The following is an 18,280-nucleotide window of genomic DNA, read 5'->3' as shown; positions in this document are numbered from 1 at the left end:
TCAGGAAAACAAAAATGTATTTTATCAGAAACTAAAATCTATTATAAAAGGAATCAAATGGAAATTCTATAACTGAAATATACAATCTGAAGAACTCATTAGATCAGAAGACAGAACTGGCAAAATGGAACACAAGACAATAGGAAATATTCAAACAGAAGCACACAGACCAAAAAAATACTGAAAAAATACATAAAATAAGAGACATGTAAAACATGGAAAAGTCTAAGATATGCATACCTGGAACCTCAGAAGGAGGGGAGAGAGAGAATGTGCAGAGGCAATATACAAAAAGATGATGACTGAGAATTTTCTAAAACTAATTGAAGACAACAACCTACAGATTCAAAAACTTTTACAAACCCCAAGGATAAATACAAGAAAATCACACCTAGGCAAATGTTATCTCAATTGTTGAAAACAGAAGAAAAATATCTAAAAAGCAGCCAGTGTTAAAAAAGACAACTTACTTTTAACAGAGGAACAGTTAACATTCAGAGCTTGCTTTGGAAAACCATAAATCAGTAGAACTTAAAGAGCTAAGAAAATAGAACTGCAAACCCATAATTCTATAGCCAGCAAAAACATCCTTCATAAATGAAGGCAAAGTAAAGACATTTTCAGACAGACAAAAATGGGAGAAAATAGGTCACCAGCAAACCTGCACTACAAGGAATACTCAACAGTTCTTTAGACAGAAGGAAAACGATCAAAGATGAAAGCTCCAGAAGTACTTAAAAGAAACAAAAGGGGTGAATATGTGGGAAAATATAAATGAATACTCCTTGTACCAATAACAAAATAATGCCTTAAAATACATACAACCCACAGGTATATTAATATATAATAATCAAATGGAAAAGATGGGAGGCCAGAGGAACACTAATGGGGTAGTGGTTTAAACAATGATTTTTATTAGAATATTATATGTCATGGGTACATATCAATTTCTATGATAAGCAATAAAAAAATGCACAACATGGTAAAAGAGAGGCAAACAGAGTAACACAAAAGGCGGCAAAACTGGAGAGAGAAAGAAACACAAAACAGTCTGGACATACTGAAATCAAATAGTAAGATAGTAAATATTAACCCAAGTATATCAGTAATTACTTTAAATATACATGGACTAAAAACTCTAAGTAAAAGACTAAGAGTTTTGGACTAGGTAAAAACAAAAACAGGAAAAAAAAACCCAACTATGCTGTTAACAAAAGACATTTTTCAATATAAGCAAATGGCTTAAAAATAAAAGAAAGAGGGGCGCCTGGGTGGCTCAGTCAGCTGAGTGTCCAACTTCAGCTCAGGTGTCATGATCTCACAGTTTGTGAGTTTGGGTCCCGTATCGAGCCCTGTGCTATCAGCTCAGAGCCTGGAGCCTGCTTCGAATTCTGTGTCTCCCTCTCTCTCTGCCCCTCCCTCACTCACACTCTGTCTCTCTCTGCCTCTTAAAAATAAATTAAAAAAAATTTTTTTAAATAAGTAAAAGAAAGGTAAATGGTAATGGAAGAATTAGCCAAAAGAAAGAGTAGATTTTATGACAAGTGTTCCCAGAGATAAAGAGCATTTCATAAGACAAAGAATCAATTCACTGATCCTAAAAAGCAAATCTAAACATATATGCACCACTTAACATAGCTTCAAAATATTTTAATCAGAAATAGACAAAATAAAAGGGAAAATGTACAAACCCACACTCTGAGCGAAAGACTGATACACTTCTTTCAGTAAGTGACAGAAGAGTGAGGCAAAAATTCTGTAAGAATACAGAAAATCTAAACAAGCCAACTACAAATTTGATCTACATATTTATAATCATGATGCCCAACAATGACTGGATCCTATTTAACACACACATGGAATCTATCAAAATTGACCATATTCTAGATCCTAAAAATCATGCCACAACAAAACAGAGAACTAAAATCATTCATAGAAGGTTCTATGACTAAAATGTAATTAAGGTAGAAAAAAGTTACAGAAAAAGCCCAAACCCACTGTTTGAAATAGCAGACAACAAGCTTGTAAATAACTCATAATCAACAAAAGGAATCATAATTGAAATTTAAATTGTACAATTATATAGATTATATAGAGAAGTAAATAAAAACAATAAAATAACAGCAAAAGCTGTACTGAGAAGAAATTTACAAGCCGATATACACATATAAGAAACTAAGAAAGCCTGAAAACAAGCAATGATATTAGCACCATCTCCAGAAGCTAGAAAAAGAGTGGCCAAACTTAGAGAATATAGAAGACAGACAATAATTAGGAAAAGAAAAGGGAGGGGGAAAAAAAAAAACCTCAAATTACCAATATCAGAAATGGAGGAGAGAACATTATTAGAAAAATAATGTAGATATCATAAATAATAAATTTGATATGTTAGATGAAATGAACAAATGCCTTGGGAAAAAATGAAAATTTACCAAAACTCAAAGAAAATCCAGTCTTCTATCTACAAAGAAATTTAATCCATTATTAGCAATGGTCCCCCCCTCAAAGAAACCTCTAAGTTATGATGACTTCACTAGAAAAATGTATCAAACATCAAAGCAAGAAGTTGCAGTAATCATACACAAACTCTAAAAAAGGAAAAAAAGGAACCTTTCCCAATTCATCTTATGAAACCAGAGTAATTTTTATAACAAAACCCAACGGGACTACCTAAGAAGGAAAATTATTCTTCATGACCATAGATGTAAAAATCCATATCCCAGTATCAGTAAATTAATCCATAATATATAAAAAATCAATATACCACACTAAATGCACTTTTTCCCCAAGGATTAACATCTGAAAAACCAGTTAATATAATTAATGTCATTAATTGAAAAAGGGGGGGTAGGGGCGCCTGGGTGGCTCAGTCGGTTAAGCGGCCGACTTCGGCTCAGGTCATGATCTCGCGGTCCGTGAGTTCGAGCCCCGCGTCAGGCTCTGTGCGGACAGCTCAGAGCCTGGAGCCTGTTTCAGATTCTGTGTCTCCCTCTCTCTGACCCTCCCCGTTCATGCTCTCTGTCTCAAAAATAAATAAACGTTAAAAAAAATTAAAAAAAAAAAAAAAAGAAAAAGGGGGGGTAATCACATGATCCATTAAATAGCTGTAGTAAAAGTATTAGATGAAATTCAACATCCATTTATTATGAACTCTTAAGAGACTAAGAAATTTCCTCAAATCTTATGTCAAGTATATACACCAAACCACAGAAAACCTCATACTTGTTGGTAAATTATTGAAGGCTTCCTGAGATCAAAGATGAGACAAAAATAACTGTTACCACTATCTTATTTAACACTGTATTGAAAGTCCTCACCAAGGCAGTAAAAACATAGGAATAAAAGATAAAAGAATTAGAAAGCAAGAAATATAAAAATTAAAGGTATATGGATCAGAAAGAAACTATCATTATTCATGGAGGACTTGTGTTCTAGTTCCCAAACTTTTATCTCTGTTCCACATTCAGTCTTCAATATCAATGCTCTATGATAATAGATAGGATTTATGTCACCACTTCTCCTTTACAGTAAGCATGTGTTTAAACTTTCTCAATAAAGAGTGTTAGAGGAACACTGCAGGACAAAGGGGGCGTCCTTGTTGGTTGTGGCTGCTGCGCAGTCAGGCAGCAGTGCAAATGTAAAGAAATCTATGGTGCTGTGTCCCAGCCATGTGCCCAGAAAGGTCTCTTAGTAAGTAGCCTCACAATCACGACATAGCCTAGTGACACCCTTCCTGCAGCCCTTCCAATATGGACACTGAATCCTTCCAATATGGACTTGCGGCAGTGCCTTGACTCCCTCTATCTACTCAACCACCAGCTAACACTTGCCTATGTATGCCCTGAAGAACTGCTTCTTGCTTGCCCAGCAACCATGGACCAGCTCTGGCCCAGGCAACCCAGTGAACGTCTCTGTCATCCACTGAGTTGCAACTACATCATCTACAATTAAGGTCTGAGCCTTGGTGTTTGGAAGTCCCTTCCAAGATTGTCCCTCTGCCCTAGAGAGCCCTACTGAGCTCTCTCTATATTTTATAAATACTCTCCTATAATGGCTTATTTTTATTATACTTCCCTTATTTAAATCATTGAGTGTGTCTGCTTTTTTTAACTTTTTTTTCTTAATGTATATTTTTGAGAGAGAGAGAGAGGCGGGGGGGGGGGGGAGGATGAGTGCCAGAGGGGAAGAGAGGGAGACACAGAATTTGAAGCAGGCTCCAGGCTCTGAGCTGTCAGCACAGAGCCCGACGTGGGGCTCGAACTCATGAAATACAAGATCATGATCTGAGCCAAAGTTGAATGCTTAACCAACTGAGCCACCCAGATGCCCCAAGAGTGTCTGTCTTCTAATAGAACCAGACTAATAAAAACCTGTCACAAAGAAAATCCAAAATAATCTATAAACCATTAGAATAAATGAATTTACTAGGAACGCTGGATACAAAGTCAATAAAGATAAAAGCTATGGGGGCGCCTGGGTGGCGCAGTCGGTTAAGCGTCCGACTTCAGCCAGGTCACGATCTCGCGGTCCGGGAGTTCGAGCCCCGCGTCAGGCTCTGGGCTGATGGCTCAGAGCCTGGAGCCTGTTTCCGATTCTGTGTCTCCCTCTCTCTCTGCCCCTCCCCCGTTCATGCTCTGTCTCTCTCTGTCCCAAAAATAAATAAACATTGAAAAAAAAAAAAAAAAAGATAAAAGCTATGTTTCTACCTTTCAGGAATATACTAAAAATGAAATTAAAAAAAAAATTGAAATTAAGAAAAAACTTCAGTTTAAGACCATCAAAAGTACAGCATCCTATATTCAGGAATAAAGTTAACCAATGTGGTGCAAGACAGAAAACTACCACGTGTTACTGAAAAAAACTGAAGACAACCTAACAAATAGACATCCTATATTCAGGAATTAGAGGACAATGTTGTTAAGATGGCAATAGTCCTTAAAGTGATCCAGAGATTCAATTTAAACCCTTAAAATGGCATTTTTTTTTTTTTTGCAAAAATGGAAAAGTTGATCCTAAAATTCCTATGGAATTGCAACAGAGTCTGAACAGATCAAAACAACCTTGAAAAAAAGAACAAAGTTGGTGTACTCATACTTTCCAATTTCAAAACTTAACATAAAGCTATAGTAATCAAAACACTCTGGTATTGGCAGAAGTCTAAACATGCAAAAGAATAAAGCTGGGGACCCTGTGTTATACCACATACAAAAATTAACTCAAAACTTGCAAAAGAAAATAGAGGTAAACCTTCATGACCTTGGATTTGGCAATGGTTTCTTAGATCAGACAACAAAAGCACAAGCACAAAAGAAAAAAAACCAGATATATCAGACTTCATCTAAACAGAATGCTTTCATATATTTCAGAACATTTTCAGTAGAGTACACAGACAACTCACAAAATGGAAAAAAATATTTATAAGACATATATCTGATAAGAGTCTAGTATCCAGAATACATAAAGAACCCCACAACTCAACCAAAAGACAACCTAATTTTTTGAATGGGCAAAGAACTTGAAGAGACATTTCTTTAAAGAAGTTAATGCAATGGCCAATAAACATGAAAAAATGTTCAATGTCATTAGGGAAACGTAAATCAAAATGACAATGAGATACTATATTACACCAAGATAGCTGTAATCTATAAACAAATAAATAAATGAATGAATAAATAACAAATGCTGACAAGGATATGGAGAAATCAGAACCCCCATGTGTTGCTGTGGGAATGCAAAATGATGCGACCACTATGGAAAACAATTTGGTGATTCCTTAAGAAGTTAAACATAGATTACCATATGACCCAGCAATTTTACTCCTAGGTATATACCCAAAAGAATTAAAAAATGATGCTCAAGGGGGGCGCCTGGGTGGCGCAGTCGGTTAAGCGTCCGACTTCAGCCAGGTCACGATCTCGCGGTCCGTGAGTTCGAGCCCCGCGTCGGGCTCTGGGCTGATGGCTCAGAGCCTGGAGCCTGTTTCCGATTCTGTGTCTCCCTCTCTCTCTGCCCCTCCCCCGTTCATGCTCTGTCTCTCTCTGTCTCAAAAATAAATAAACGTTAAAAAAAAAATTAAAAAAAAAAAAAAATGATGCTCAAGGGAAAACTTGTATATGAATTTTCACAGAACATTATTTGTAATAGCCCTAGAGAACAAAATAAAGCAAAAACAAGCAAAGAGAAGTAATAAAGAAGAAAAATTGGGGCACCTGGGTGATCAGTCAGTTACGCGTCTGACTTCAGCTCAGGTCATCATTTCGTGCGTGGTCCAGGAGTTCAAGCCCTGCATCGGGCTCTGTGCTGACAGCTCAGAGCCTGAAGCCTGCTTCGGATTCTATGTCTCCCTCTCTCTCTGCCCCTCCCCAGCTCATGCGTGTGCACGCATGCTCTCTCTCAAAAACAAACATTAAAAAAATTTAAAAAAAAAAAGAAAAAATCAATAAAACTGGAAACAGTAAAATAGAGAAAAATCACTCAAATAAGAGCTGGTTCTCTGAAATTACCAATAAAATTGATTACCTTCTGGCAAGATTATTTAAGTTTATTTATTTTGAGGGAGAGACAGAGAGAGAGAGAGAGAGACAGAGAGAGAGGGAGACAGTGTGTGTGTGTGTGTGTGTGTGTGTGTGTGTATGGGAGGGAGGAAGGGAGGAAGGGAGGGAGAGGGAGAGAGAGAGAGAGAGAATCCTGAGAAGGCTCTGCATTGACAGCATGGAGCCCAACGTGGGGCTTGAACTCTCACAAACCATGAGATCATGACCTGAGCAGAAATCAAGAGTTGGATGCTTTTAACCAACTGAACCACCCAGGTGCCCCTAGCAAGGCTATTAAATAAAAAGGAAAAACACAAATTACCAATACTAAGACTGAAAAAGAAGATGTCACTGAGGCTCCACAGGCATTAAAAAGGCAGCTGGGCTGGGGGGGGGGGCGCCTGGGTGGCTCAGTCGGTTAAGTGACCAACTTCGGCTCAGGTCATGATCTCATGGTTGTGGGTTTGAGCCCCACGTCAGGCTCTGGGCTAAACACTTGCTCGGAGCCTGGAGCCTGCTTCAGATTCTGTGTCTCCTTCTCTCTCTGCCCCTCCCCCAATTGTGTTCTGTCTCACTCTGTCCCTCAAAAATAAATAAATGTAAGGAAAAAAAAATTTTTTAATAAAAAATAAAAATAAATAAAAATAAAAAGGCAATAAGGGAATATTACAAACAACTCTGTGCACATAAACTAGATGCCTTACATGAAGTAGACCAATTCTTCAAAGTCAGACTACCAAAACTCACTCAAGATGACGCTGATAATCTGAATAGTCCTGTTAAGTACTAAAGAATTTGAATTTGTGGTTAAAAACCTCCAGAAAAGAAATGTCCAGGCCAGATGGTTTCATAGCTAAAATCTAACATTTAAAGAAACAGTAACACCAATTCTACATAATCTCTTCAAGAAAACAGCAGAGAAGGGAACACATCTCAACTAATTCTATGAAACAAGGGGTGTTTAATATTAAAACCAAACAAAGATAGCACAAAAGACTACAGACCAGTATCTCTCATGAACATAAATGTAAAAATCCTTAAAAAACAGTAGCAAAGCAAATCCAAAAATATATTAAAAGCATTATATACCACAACCTAGTAGAGTTTCCTCCAGAAATTCAAGGCTGGCTCAATATTCAAAAACCAATTAACGTAATCCCAAATTACCAGGCTAAGAGAAAAATCGCATTATCATACCAAATGATGCAGAAAAAGCACTCATGAGGGGCACGTGGGTGGCTCAGTTGGTTGAGTGTCCAACTTCAGCTCGGGTCATGAGCTCACATTTCATGAGTTCAAGCCCCACATCGGGCTCACTACTGTCAGCACAGAGCCTGCTTCAGATTCTCTGTCTCCCTCTCACTGTCCCTCCCCTGCTTACACTCTCTCAAAAATAAATAAAATGTTAAAAAAAAGAAAAAGAAAAAGCACTCATGATTTTAAGTTTTCAACAAACTAGAAATAGAGGATAATTTCCTCATCTTGATAAAGAACATCTACAAACACCCTGCAGCTATCATAATTAATGGTGAAACATGGATTCTTACTCCTAAGATTGGAAATAAGGGAAGGATGCCTATTCTTACCACTCTTATTCAACATGGGACTGGAAATCCTGCCAATACAATAAAGCAAGAAAAGGAGAGACTGGAAAAAGAAAACTGTTCCTATTTGCAGGTGACATTATTGTCTACGTAGAAAATCCCAAGGCATTTACAAAGAACACCTCTTTGAACTAGTGAGTTCAGTAAGGTTGCAGGACACAAGAAAAACATACAAAAACCCCAACTATTTCTATATAGATTTGCATTCCATATATAAAGAGCACATGAAAAACTAAAACAATACACTTATAACCACAAAAGAAAGAAAGAAAGAAAGAGAAAAAGAAAAAGAAAGAAAGAAAAAACGCCTGCGTAGAAATTCAACAAAACATGTATAAGACTTGTATGCAAAAAACCATAAAACGCTAATAAAAATAAATCAAGGAATATAAAAAAAAAGACAGATATATACTTGTGTTAGTTTGCTAGGGCTACTGTAACAAAGTACCATAAGCTGAATGGCTTAAACAACAGAAATTCACTGTCTCATATATCTAAAAGCTAGAAGTCTGAATCAAGATGTCGACAGAACCATGTTTGCTCTGCAGATGCTAGAGAAGGATCTGCTCCAGGCCTCTCTCCTAGCTTTTGGAATCCTCAGATTGTGATAGCATAAATCTGATCTTCACATTGCATTCCCCCTGTGCCTCTTCACATCATCCCTCCATGTGTGTCTGTATCCAAATTTCCCTTTTCTAAGGATACTAGTCATAACTGAATTAGGGCCCCTTCCTACTCCAGTATGACCCCATTTTAACTAATTACACTTGTAATGATCCTACTTCCAAAAAAGGTCACATTCTGAGGTACTGGAGTTAGAACTTCATTATATGTTTTAGGGGGACTCAATTCAACCTATAACAACACTGTTCATGGTTTGAAGATTCAACATTAAAGATGGCAATTCTCCCCCAAAAGATTTCCAGATTTAACGAAATTTTTATCAAAACTCAGCATGACTGTTAATAGATAAAAAGGAACTTATTCTAAAATTATATGGGAAAAACAATAGATTTTGAAAAAAAAGTGGAAAGAATCATGCTATCCAATTTTAAGACTTACTATATTGTTAACAGTAATCAAGACAATGTGGAGAATCAGTGGAGACAATGTGAACAATCAGTGGAGAGACAGATACAAAAGATCAACAGAACATAGAGAGAACCCAGAATTAAACCTACCTAAGAATGGACAACTGATTTTTGAGAAAAGAGCAAGAGCAATTCAATGGTGAAAGGATAGTTTTTTCAATAAATTGTGCTGGAACCAGAGGACATTAATAGACAAGAAAATGAACCATACTTTATACAGATTAACTCAAAAGTGATCATGGATTTAAATGTACAAAACGAATAAGAAAGAAGAAGAAAGAAGAATCTTCTGGACCAAGAGTTAGGTGAAAAGTTCTTAGAAATTATACCAAAAGGACAATCCATAAAGGAAAAAAAAAATGGTAAATTGGACTTAATTTTAACATTTACAACTTTTGTTCTCTTCAGGACCTTGTTAAAAGGATATAAAGACATGCTACAGACTAGGATAAACTATTTGCACACCATACATCCAATAATGGATTTGCATCCAGAATATATATGGCATTCTGAAAACTCAAAAGAAACCATTGCAAAATGAACAAAAGACATAAACAGATATTTAACCAAAAAGGATACATGAATGGCAAATGAGCACACGAAAAGATGTTCACTATCACTAGCCACAAGGGAAATGTAAATTAAAATCACATGAGGTATCACTATATACATACATAGTATATATATATTAGAAAAACTGAAATAAAAAACTGTGATAATACCAAATGATAGTAAGAATGCAGACAAAGTAAATCTCTCATACACTGCTGGTGAGAATGTAAAAAAAATTTTTACATTTATTTATTTTTGAGAGACAGAGAGAGACAGAGCGTGAGCAGGGGAGGGGCAGAGAGAGAGGGAGACAGAATCAGAAGCAGGCTTCAGGCTCTAAGCTGTCAGCACAGAGCCCAATGCAGGTTTTGAACCCACGAATCGTGAGATCATGACCTGAGCCGAAGTCAGACGCTTAACTGACTGAGCCACCCAGGTGCCCCTGTTGGTGAGAATGTAAAATGGTACAACCACTATGGAAAATAGTTCAGCAGTTTCTTAAAAATCCAAATATATGCTTATCACATGATCCAGCAATTACACTCCTGGGCATTTGTCCCCCAAAATAAAAATGTATGTCTACACAAAAACCTATACACCAATGTTCATAGCAACGTTATTTGTAATAGCAAAGAACTGGAAACTGAAATGTCCTTCAATGGGTGGTTGATTAAACAAATTGTGGAATATCTATAAAACAAAGTATTCTGAAATTAAAAATAATGACTACTGATACCTGGAATAACCAGTATGGATCCCAAACGGTATTATGCTAAGTGAAATAAAACCAATCTCAAAAGATTACGTACTATATGATTCCATTTATACAACATTCTTGAAATGACAAAATTATAGAGAACAAAGTAGTGGTTGCTTAGGATTGGAAAAAGGGAGGAGAGAGAAAATAAGCATGAGGGAGTTCCTTGGTGGTGATAAAACAGTTCTTTAACGGTATATATTTTATATATAATTTTTATATATTTTATATATATTTAAGGGAAATATATCTATATCTGTGTACCTATATCTATATATAATTACAAAGACTAGGGGTGCCTGGCTGGCTCATTTGGTGAAGCATGCAACTCTTGATCCTGAGTTCAAGCCCCATGTTAGGCACAGAGCTTTTTTTTTTTTTCTTTTTTTTAAATTGCAGGGGCACCTGGGTGGCTCAGTCGGTTAAGCGTCCAACTTCAGCTCAGGTCATGATCTCAGGCTTGTTGAGTTCAGACCCGGAGTCAGGCTCTGTACTGACAGTTTGGAGCCTGGAGCTTGCTTGGGATTCTGTGTCTCCCTTTCTCTCTGCCCCTCCCTTGCTCACGCTCTGCCTGTCTTTCTCAAAAATAAACAAACATTAAAAAAATAAACATTTTAAAAAGTTGCAAAGACTACACATAGATGGACAAGTGCATATACACACAAAAAACTGAGTACATGTAAAAACTGATGAAATATGATAAGGCCTGTAAATAATGTCTATAGTACCAATGTTAATTGCCTAGTTTTGATGCTGTATGCTAGTTATATAAGATACTAAGATGGGGGGGGTGGGTAGCAGGTAGGGGTGGAGCAGGCTAGGTAAGGTACAAAGAATTTCTCTGTACTGTTTTGTAAATTACTATAAAATTAAAAATTAAAAACATATCCACATGCTAATGATATATGTACATATATGCACATGTATGCCTTTTAATGTATGTCTTAGGTCTCAAAACTTGCTTGGTACTTAGCAATACATAAAATACCAACCAATCCATACCAACCAATCCAATATCGCTGTGTTACTATGTTAGTTAAACCTCCATTGATTTGAGTGGCTATTTTGTGCTGCCTGCAATGAGCCTAAAGCTAAAAGTTCATGCTTTTGCCATTTATTAGCTATTAAGTGTCCTGTGCTGAGTATGTCAGCTAGTTAATTACTAACACTAAAGGGACAGGCAGTGTTCTAAGTGTCTTACACACATTATCTCATTTAATCCTCTCAATAATCCCATAAGGTAGGTACTATTAGTAATCACATTTTATAATATATATGAAGAAAATGAGACACAGAAATCAAGTAACTTGCCCAAGATCACAGAGCTACAAAGAGACCCAAGAGTCAAGACCCTGACATTCCTGTCTAGAGCCCTTGAACTTAATGTTCTACATAACCTCCCTAAACTTCAATTTTCTCCTCTGCAAAATGGTCTTAAGAACATATAAATAATAGTATATTCAACAGTTAGCATACAGAACCCAGCAAAAGCTTTAAAAAGGGATTAAGGAAGCACTGCAAGTTAACAGAGCAATAGCAATCCTATAAGGTGGGTGTAAGGAACCCTGAATTCCCTGTTCTCAACAAGTAAAAGTCAACTGGAATGATGTGATTAAAAAGAAAAACAAAACATGGATGAATATCAAAGTCATTATGCTGGGTAAAGGAAACCAGACCAAAAAAAAAAAAAAAAAAAATAGGTACCATATGATTATATAAAACTCTAGTAAATGAAAACTAATCCACAGTGACAGAAAACAGATCACTAGTTGCTTGGAGCAGGGTGTAACGATGGGGGTAGACTACAAAGGCATACAAGAAAGCTTTTGAGGTAATAGAAATGTTCTATATCTTGATTGTGTTGATTGGTTTCATGGGTATATAATTTGTCAGAACACTGAACACTTTAGGTGAAGTTGTGTATATATACTGTACCTCAATAAAGCAGTTATACAAAAACAAAAATATTAATATTTTTCAAATGAGCAAATTGTGTTGACTAACAATTTTAAACTCAGCAAAATCAAAATTAAATGAGGTAGCCTGAATACTGTAAAGCCGAGAATATATAAGAAATACTATTAAAGTTCTATCAAATAGAAAAACAATTTAGCTGATTAATTTTTTAAAGATTCCTACTGAGTACCTCCTTAAATAGTAATACTTTTGTTCACTAAATCAAGACCAAGGTATACGAAGTTTACAAACTGAAAAGTAACTTTCTAAAATTAAATTTCTGGTTTCTACAACAAAGGTGCAGTACATGGAACCTTCTATTCTTTGTTCAAATTCAAATCAACCAAGCCTTTGTGCTCCCATTCTCTTTCTTCAAATTTCCATTCCTGTTACCATAGGAACCTGGTAGCTGACAAGCCTTCAAGCAAGCAACAGCCCAAGCTTAGCAAGGGGTATGAAAAGGGAACAGAGTCAAAGGCCAAAATTTGACTCATGAGAATCAGAATTCCAATCTTTGTCATTCTACAAAGGGTCTGGTAACCATAGAAACTGTATCCTACTGGGTTTGGGAATATTATGACTAAATTCACTAAATGTGAAACCAAATGTGGAATGGCCTTGGAAATTCAAAAAAATGATATTCATTCTATTTCAGATCCAAATTAGAGTAAGAAATTATTCAAAAACAACTTTTTACAATAATTTTAAATGATTAAAAATAAGACCTTTAAAAAACTCCTTTTCTGTAAAAATAAATTCTCAATGAGAAAGGATCTAAAACTTCAGGAATTTTGTATTAAAAAAAGTTCTAGGTTTGAAGAACACCTTTAACCTATAAATTTGCTTTTCTTTTACAAATCTTAATTAAAAAAAAAAAGTCTTGAGATAGCGGTTTGCAGAAATTTGCCATTATGAGAGGAACATGTTTATCTTCTTAAGTCAATGGAGAGTTCCCAGAGCAACCCGTAACATTTGACTTTAAGGAAGCAAATTTTAATATTTCAAATATCATGAACAGTTCAGAACTATGGTTTCTCTCAAAGGATAAAACTTTACAAAATTCCACCACACTTCATAATTTAATTGGAAATAAGTATTTTAAAGGTATTTCTTTAAAGTGATTTGTCATACAAGAAAATCAAAGAAAAAATTTTTTAAGTTTTTCCACAGTCAGAAATAAATAAATGCAATTAATTCTCTACTACTTCTATGTACATTTTTCTATTTAGAAGATTCTTAATTACTGACAGGTTCCCTGTCACACAACAGACTTTTCAAGCTACTTCACTAGATTGTTGTTTGCTTAGGGAAAACCACCTATGAATACTAACCCAAACAAAAGATAATAAGGGAAATAAATTTGATAATACATGTATCTGAAGATATAAACCATGAATTGCAAGAATATAATCAAATTTCGTTTTCTAAAAAGCCTACCTACAAAACATTAATTACTACTACTACACAGGGGTATATTATACTGTTTTCTTACAAAAATCAACAAAAAAAATCTTTCAAGGCCCATTCAAATACTTTCTACAACTGATCCCTTTCACATAAGATCCTTTGTTTCAGTCATTCAATCAAAATATATTTAATATACTAACTCTTAGGTACTACAACTGAGAACTAAACAAAAAAGAACAATTTGGATTATTAAAAAAAAAGTTTCTGTACTAATGTCACTATTTTAAAGGCACAATATGTTTCTTACAGAAAAATAAAAAAATACAAACATTAAATAAGACATAGAAAACACAAATAAATTGTACTAATTCAGGAAAACCACTGTTGGCCTTGGTGAAAATCCTTCCACATCACTTACTCTGCATAAACATGCATATATATTTTTTTAAACAAAAACAGGATGATACCATACATGTTATCTACTCTTTTTTCCTACTTAATAATGTATCAAATCCAACCATTAGAATTCTGACAAAAGATAGAGACTATTTAAGGCAGAAGGAACATTAAGGGCCTAGAGATGGGAAAGGTGGGTTGCTCTGTTCTTTTGCGTAATTACATCACTTATAAGTACAAACACATAAATGTTCAAAGTTCTGAGTCACTCTGACCAGTTGTTCCTCACCCCTGAAAAGGCAAAGTAAAATACTAGTGTTCACAGTTACGTAGTACTCTTGGTACTGGGATTACCATCCCCATTCCCATCCAGCACACTCCTATTTACAACTCCAGGAGATCAAGTGCTTAGATATAACATCATAACCCTGACCAAGTCTGACTACTATCATCTCTTAAGGAACTTACAGTTTGAATTAATTAATGAACTTTATAACTTTATAAACACTTATTTAGCACCTCCTATGTGTGAGGCATTATGTTGGGTACTAGGTATACAAAGATGAATAAGGACAAGCTCTGGTTTCAAAAGCAAAAGACAGAAAACCCGAATGTCCATTAACAGTAATTGAATGAAAAAAAATGAGAACAACTTAACACCCATTAGGATATTATAAAAACAAAAAACAAAAATAAAAAATAACAAGTGTTAGCGAGAATGTGGAGAAACTGGAACCTTTGTGGCACTGCTGATGGGAATATAAAATGGAGCAACTGCTATGGAAAACAGTATGGTGGTTCCTCAAAAAATTAAACAGAATTATCATATGTCCCAGCAATTCCACTTCTGGGTATATATCCCCAAAAATTGAAAGCAGAGATTCAAACACACATGTTCACAGCAGCATTATTTGTCATAGACAAGAGGTCGAAGGAACTCAGGTGTTTGATGGATGAGTGGATAAACAAAATGTGGTGTGTATATATACCATGGAATATTATTTGGTTTTAAACAGAAAGGAAATTCTGGCATATCCTACATGAATGAACTTTGAAGACATTATGTTAAGTGAAATAAGCCAGTCACAAAGGAGAAATATTGTATGATTCCTGTTATTATTGGGTACTTAGAGTAGTCAAACTCAGAAAGAAGAATGGAGGAAGGGTGCCAGGGGCTCGGAGGAGGGGAGAATGGGGAGTTATTGTTTACTATGTACAGAATTTCAGTTTTGTTAGATGAAAAAGTGCTATGGATAAATAGTGGTTATGACTACATAACAAGATGAATATACTTAATGCACTGAACTATAGTGCACAATCCTTAAAAGGATTGGAATGGTGAACTTTATATGTATTTTGCCAGTTAAAACAACTATTTGTAATGAATAATATCTGTAAATATTACTATGGAATATCCATGATATTATTGTTAAACGGAAAAATATGGAGAAAACAAATACTCTATCAAAGGTAAAAGAATACATGTTTATTACATAAACATTTCACATAAATATATTTATGATTTTTTAATGGAAGAATAAGCAAAAAAAAGTTTGTAAAATGACTACATTTAGTAGGAAGGAAAGAACAAGGTAGAAGGGAAAGGGCCAGAAACTAAACTTCTCTGAATATATCTTGTTCTATATATAAAATTGTAAAACACAATTATAAAATAAATTTTATTAATTTTGAGCAGGGGAGGGGCAGAGAGAGAAAGGGAGAAAGAGAATCCCAAGCAAGCTCTGCACCAGCAGCACTGAACCCAATGCAGTGCTTGAAGTCACAAACCATGAGATCAAGAGTCACTCAACTGAATAAGCCACTAAATTTAGACCAAAAAAAATTTTTAAGTTATTCCTCAAAAAATGAAACATAGGAATCTAAATGTGTTTTGAGTTTAACCACACAGAGAAATATTTAACTTTAAATATAAAACTTTAAATATTTAAATTTTTAAATTAAAACTTTAAAGCAGAGTAATTTGTACTGTATATCAATGGTGAGTCACAACCCTAAAGACAAAAATAAGTACAAAACAATCGGCTTTCAATAATCATATTGTTAGTAATAACACTGTTATTATTCTGAAATGATAGAATGTATGTGTATTGTAAAGCTTTAGTATAAGAGAATAGAAAAACAAAAATAAGATTTTAAAATGGTAAATAAAAACTCTGTGATAGAGGCACCAGATGGCTCAGTCAGTTGTATCTAAATCTTGATTTTGGCTCACGTCATGATCTCATGGTTCATGGGATCAAGCCTCCCATAGAGCCTTGTGCTGACAGAGTGGAGCCTGCTCAGTATTCTCTCTCTCCCTTTCTGCCCTCCCTCCTCAAAAAAACAAAACAAAACAACAACAAAAAAACTGTGATATTATTTGATTTAAAACATCAATTTAAACTCATGATGTACTTAAAAAAAATTTAAAAAGTGGGGGAGCCTGGGTGGCTCAGTCAGTTAAGCATCCAACTTCAGCTCAGGTCATGATCTCACAGTTCGGGAGTTTGAGCCCCGTGTCAAGCTCTGTGCTGAGAGCTCAGAGCCTGGAGCCTGCTTCAGATTCTAGGTCTACATCTCTCTCTGCCCCTCCCCTGCTCATGCTCTCTCTCTCTCAAGAATAAACATTAAAAATTTTTTTTAAAACCCTGTGGAGGTTCCTCAAAAAATTAAAAATAGAACTACCCTATGACCCAGCAATAGCAGTGCTAGGAATTTACCCAAGAGATACAGGAGTGCTGATGCATAGGGGCACATGTATCCCAATGTTAAGGCAGCACTTTCAACAATAGCCAAATTATGCAAAAAGCCTAAATGTCTATCAACTGACGAATGGATAAAGATGTGGTTTACACCTACAATGGAATACTACTTGGCAATGAGAAAGAATGAAATCTGGCCATTTGTAGCAATGTGGATGGAACTGGAAGATATTAAGCTAAGTGAAATAAGTCAGTCAGAGAAAGATACCATGTTTTCACTCATGTGGATCTTGAGAAATTTAACAGAAGACCATGGGGGAAGGGAGGGGGGAAAAAGTTACAGAGAGGGATGGAGGCAAACCATAAGAGACTCTTGGATACTGAGAACAAAGTGAGGGTAGATGGGGGTAGGGGAGAGGGGAAAGTGGGTGATGGGGCACTGAGGAGGGCACTTGTTGAGATGAGCACTGGGTGTTATATGGAAACCAATTTGTCAATAAATTATATATAAAAAAGAAATAAAAAGAACTACAACTGACTATTAAGTATATAAAATGATATTTTAACTTATCCATAAGAAAAATGCAAATTAAATCATACTGAGAAGTGAAAAAAAAATAATAAATTTAAAAATTTAAATTTAAATTTATATTTAAATTTAAATAAATATTTAAATAAATTTAAATTTATTTCCTAGTTTTGTCTACGAATAGGCCTAAAAATGGCTAACCTAGTATCAACAGGCTTAGCACCCAGATAATGGTCTCTAAATATCATTTCCAACTAAAAGGAACCAGTGCTCTCTAGGGAAATCTCTGGTTCAAAGTTTGAGGCAGAATTTTAAGAAAGGAGCTTGGATCATACCAGAAAGCAAGCAAGCTAGAGTAGTGTCAAAAACCCAGGCGCTATCTTGAAGAGGCTCCCACTACCAAAGACAGTGTAGTTAGAGCTCCAATAGGAATAATAACTCGAGTAGGATTGAAACACATCAAATATGTTAAATTCACAAGTTCATAATGATACCTTTAAAAAAAAAAAAAAGACTTCAATGGTCACCTCTGAAGGGTACTCATTATCTTAAAAACTACTAAATTCAGGAGAATGATCAAGTATATATCCTGTCTTTCTTACATAAACTGTACAAGAGTCTAACTCAGTAGCCCAACAGTAAAGACAGGAAATTTCTGTTTATAAAGCATTCCAGCTGAGAAAAGAGTGACAGAATTAGAATATCACCCTTTTACAAAACTTTAATGAAATTACCGATCTAAGAAATGATCAA

General features: G+C 35.3%; 1 protein-coding gene across 3 annotated transcripts in view; it reads right to left on the bottom strand.

The window, feature by feature from the left end:
• Nucleotides 1–18,280, bottom strand: part of FZD3 (frizzled class receptor 3) — a 99,017-nt gene that overhangs the window by 61,274 nt on the left and 19,463 nt on the right. Inside the window, exon 1 of one of the 3 annotated variants that reach the window (XM_045461615.1) lies at nt 12,808–12,953. The exons of the other annotated variants lie outside the window; for them this stretch is intronic. The gene's annotated coding sequence lies outside the window, so the exon portion shown is untranslated. Of the gene's footprint in view, nt 1–12,807; nt 12,954–18,280 lie in introns of those variants that run through there. 3 annotated transcript variants of the gene reach the window in all.

The sequence above is a fragment of the Leopardus geoffroyi genome, chromosome B1 (assembly GCF_018350155.1).
Source record: "Leopardus geoffroyi isolate Oge1 chromosome B1, O.geoffroyi_Oge1_pat1.0, whole genome shotgun sequence".
NCBI lineage: Eukaryota > Metazoa > Chordata > Mammalia > Carnivora > Felidae > Leopardus > Leopardus geoffroyi.
This window is presented reverse-complemented; position numbering and strand designations above follow the sequence as displayed.